The following is a 4,901-nucleotide window of genomic DNA, read 5'->3' on the forward strand; positions in this document are numbered from 1 at the left end:
GACTCATGGAGATGGAGTTGCCTCTCTGCTTCTCCAGCTCTTGCTCCAGTCTTTGGACCTTCTCATGTTCCCTCTCACACAGAGTCACCTGGCTTCTAAGCTCCGCCTCCAGCGATGCTCTTGTGGCGCTCAACGTGATCTTCAGCTGCTCCAGGGCGAGGCATTCTTTTTTCAGCATTTTCTCTGCATTCTGCAGAGCAGCCTGTACTTCATTTTTTTCTTACGCCAATTGCGTCTTCACTTTCTGCGCTTGGTGAAGCTTCTCAGTCCCATCACTGACCAGACCAGTCAGGTTTAAAACCTCTTCCTTCAGGTTTATATTCTTCATTTTCACAGTCTCTATATCCTTTAGGACCGTTTCATTGGCTTTCTTCAAAGTACCCAGCTCTGCCCCTAGCGATGCTCTTGTGGCATACAGCGTGGCCCTCAGTTCCTCATGCTGTTCTGTGGGGACATACTGGGTACTCAGCCGTTCCTGTAGCACTCGCTGCTTCTCCTTGGCTGCTTGCAGACTTGCATGTAGCTCTTGCAGCTGGCTCTGCCATAAGTGCGTTGCCTGTGTGTGCTGCTGCAGGGAGACACGTTGCATCCTCTCTGCATTCTGCAGTGCTTCCTGCACCTCTAGCTTTTCCTTGATCAATTGCTTCTCCACTTTTCCTGCTTGGTGGAGCTTCTTATCACCTTTACTGATTTGATCAGTCAAGTCTGAATTTTTCTGCGTCAGACTTACATTCTCCTTCCTTACAGTCTCTAAATCCCTCAGGGTATTCTCATGGGTTTCCTTCAACATACCCAGCTCTGTGTTTAGACTGTGGCCCTCCTGGCGTGAGAGCTCCAGCTCTGTTTTGAGCATGCTAGCTTCTTGGTGAGAAACTTCTAAGTCTTTGATGAAGTTTTGCACATCTCTCTGGGACATCTGATAGCATAGTCTCCAGTTAGGACTTGTTCTCTCTGATTCCATGTTAGCAATTGCGGTGTTGGCCTTATCCAAACTTTTCGTCAGCTCCTCTAACTCACTCCGTAAGAGATGCTCTGTTTTCTTTAAAGCCGCATACTCTTGTATAGCTGGGAGTATACACCTCTGTACCTCGGCATTAGCTTCTCGCTCCCTATTCAATTGTTCCTGCAAGACATCATAATCACGCTTTTCAGTTTGGAGTGCATAAATTAAGGCCTCTTTTCCCTGGATCAAGGATTCAGCTTCCCTTTGCTCCTCCTTTTCCTTTGCCACCGTTCCTGTGACAATTCTGCCGGTCACTCCGGTCTGCAGAACATCTCGGCGCCTTTCTGACGCATGTCCTGACAGCGAAGGTTCAAGTGGCTTGGTCACTTCCCCTGTGATTTGAGGAACAGTTTTCTTTTTCTTTGCTTTATTAGCTTCAGAGATATCAGTGGTACTGGGCACACGCTCACTGGTATCAGCTTCCACATCTTGCTTGCACTCATAGGGCGTTGCTTGCTTTTGCAGCTGTTTGTCTTTGAAAATTTTGGGGCACACATCTTCCATGTGACCTACTTTATGACAGGCCCAGCATACTAAATTCATCTGTGGGTACGGCTCTCCTCCAGGGGCCACATACGAGTCGTCATCATCATCATCATCGTATGGCCTGAAGGGACACTGTTTTGTATGGTTATGTACATTGCAAAACTGACACTTGACGGCGGCCATTTTAAAACCCCGGATTTTATTTATTTTTTCTTCACACCCGACGAGGCAGACTTTGCACAACACACGTAACTTGTATGGGCTTTACAATCTTTGAACCTTCTGGGTTCTTCTTAGGGCAACATCTTTGCCAAAATTCATTTTCACTTTCTTTTTTACCAGACAGGGCAAACTTTGCTCACAGCACTTGCTAGCTGCAAATTCACTCACTTCAGCAAAAGGCATTAGCTTTACACAGCAATCCTTTCATACCCGACGGGGCAAAATTTACACTCAGCGCTTGCTAGCTGTAACTTCCATGCTTCAGCAAAAAATCATTTTTTTTTCCGCTTGAGTTCAGTGTCTCAACACATCTTCATCTACTGACCCCCAGAGGCGTAACATCCCACTTCTGACATCACCTGTGGCAGGACGGCCTCGCGGCGGGGTCAGTAAGACGCTAGACACGATGGGAAACTTTAAACACTAGTTTATTAGCCACAACCAAAATAAGTACGGGTGCACTGTCCCTTTAAGAAACTACTTTCTTGAAAATTAAATCCTAGTCCCGTTAGGGACACTAACTCACTTCTTGAGCCCTTACTAACAGGACAGCCAGCTAATCTGGTCATGCCCAAAACATGCTACACAAAGGTTAACCGATACGTATAAGAATAAAGTCTTATCTTATAGCAGCTCCAGCAGCAAACAGGAACACGGTTCCGGGGAGCAGGCTTTGTCCAGCCTCGCAGCAATCTGTATCTTTATCCTGGGTTGGGGTCCCAGCTGGTCCCAGCAGCCTAGCTCCTCGCAGGACTGGGGACCAGAGCAATAGCAACAGCTTCCCAGCCGGGAGGGTTCTCTCCACCTTCCTGTGGAAAAACAAGCTCACCTTGTGTGAGCAACTTCCTGCTTTTTAAAGCACTTGTTTCACTGATAGTTCAGCCCCTGTTTAATTAGGCTGCAGGTGTGCTTCTTTCTGTCTGAGGAGATTAACACTCTGTGAACTGGCTGCAGCGTCTCTCCATTCACTATTCCAGCCTACTGAGTTAGTGACTCTGTCACAACGGGTTATCACAACGTGTTCAATAACACCTTCCAGGCACTTGATAAATGTGCCCAATAGAGTTTTTATTATGGAAACAAAGAGCAAAAAATGCACTATTGACAAATAATATACAAAACAGAAATGTGGATGTTTACAAAATATATTAGACAATGGGTTCTATGTATCAAACGCAAACATATGCCTGAGCTGGGCAGAGTATATGTATCAATCTAAGGCCGCGCTTATAGCGCCGGCGATGCGACGTCGCCCAAAAACAAATACATTGCCGCCGCGTGCGCTTATAATACGCGCGACAGCGACAAAGCGACGGAGCGACGGAGCGACATCGCCGTCGCGGAAACTGGAAGCCAGCAAATAATATTTGATTTTTCAAGGGCAGTCGCGTCACATGACGGCCCTTGAACAACTCAAATTGCCGGAATCCGCGACCCCGCCGCCCGGCGAAACATAACTTTTGCCGGTGGCGAAGGCAACGGGTGACATCATGGGTGGCACGGCCTTAGTTGAGCCATTTTTGTGCATGTCTACATCTATCTGTGACAAGACGAGAGATTTAGATGTAGCTGTGTCCCCTCTTACCTCCGGTGCCGGGGAGGGGGACGGCTGCTGTGTATGGGAGCGGTGGAGCTCCGCAACATACCTGGCAAGCGGGGGCCACCATCTTCTAGTTTGCGCATGCGCAATTGCAGCCGTGCGCAAGCGCAGAGAGACGAGAAGTTGCGGCAACCATTTTAGGTTTGCGCATGCGCAGTGGAGTCTTTGCGCATGCGCAGTCCCCAGAGTTGAGGCAGCCATCTTAGGAGAGGCTCTGCAAGGGACTCCATGTCCTAGGAGCCTGAGGGACATGCAGGTAGAATGTTGACACAATTTGGCAGTTACAGGCCGTTATAGGCAGTTACTGGAGTTGCTGGCAGTTATTGGCAGTTGGAAGAAGGGAAGAACCGTTGAGGTAGTGTCCAGGGTGCAGTGCTCCCCTGGACTAGGACTAAGTTTGTCCCTTAGTTCCCAGCTAGATCCTAAATCCCCGTCTAGGTTGTGGCTGCTATAGGGAAGACCCCAGACATGGACGCTGCCCTTTAGCCTTATAGTGTCAGGTGTAGCACCAGTGAAGAGTCGCCACATGACAAGCTGCAGCCTGCGGTTTGGGATCAAACCACAGGCAACTATAGACATTAAATGACAACCTCCAGCTGGAGCTCCCTCAAGAGGCGGACGTCTATGCGGACCAGAGAGAGAAGTTTCAGCAGACGTCGTGGGATCAGACGGATCCTTTATGCTCACCATGTGTTGTTATTATTGTATTGTGTGTGTTATATTGTATGGTACCGTTATATCGTTATTCTATTGTCAGTAAACCAATTGTTATATACTGGTGTGTGTATCATTTCACTGTAATTGGTTCTGAAAGGGGTTATCACACTGCACTGGGATCCCTCTTTGGTGGAGGCGCTGCATCGAGAAAAATGAGAGCTCACCCCAGGCTCCCAGCTGCGGAGGCTCAGGCCTTCTGTGAGCCACAGGTAATGGCAGCACACGTAGTTCCCATAGACACGGGGAAAGGGGGCTACATAAAGTGAGAAAAGTTTGAACATAGTGAAATTTGCATATGGGTGCAGGTCTGTGTATCAAAATGCGTCTTACATTACTTTTTTTTTGTGTGCAGTTTTCTGCATTATTTTTCTTCATCACCTTAGCTATTTGAGTGTCAGACAGACAATGGCACCAGAGTGTCACAACCCCTCTGGCACTTTGCAAACATGTGACTACTCCTCGGGAATGATTAGCAGAATCACTGATGATGGGCCAGAAGAGGACGACTCCCCTTCTTCCATTCCTCATCCTTTCAGATTGCGTTGCACTGTCCCTTAGAAAAACAAGTTACTAAGTTATAGGGCCGCGGAGTTAAAGACCAGTAAGTAACTTTTTATGCCCAGAATACTTGTGTAGCATGGACCAAAATTGACAACAGTATAAATACCCTTCATAAATGTAATTTTTGAAATCATGTGCGTCAGCGCAGACAATTTCTTTGATATATATATATAAACCAATTTTGTTTATATTTAATGTGTTATTGGTACAGTCTTGCATAGGAAAATTGCCAGCAATGTACACTGGCGACACACTTTATTCGAGCTCGGCTAGTCCCACGAATTCGGGTATACCCGGGTGTATTGAGGTTTG

The sequence above is a fragment of the Ascaphus truei genome, chromosome 3 (genome assembly GCF_040206685.1).
Source record: "Ascaphus truei isolate aAscTru1 chromosome 3, aAscTru1.hap1, whole genome shotgun sequence".
Taxonomy (NCBI): Eukaryota; Metazoa; Chordata; class Amphibia; order Anura; family Ascaphidae; genus Ascaphus; species Ascaphus truei.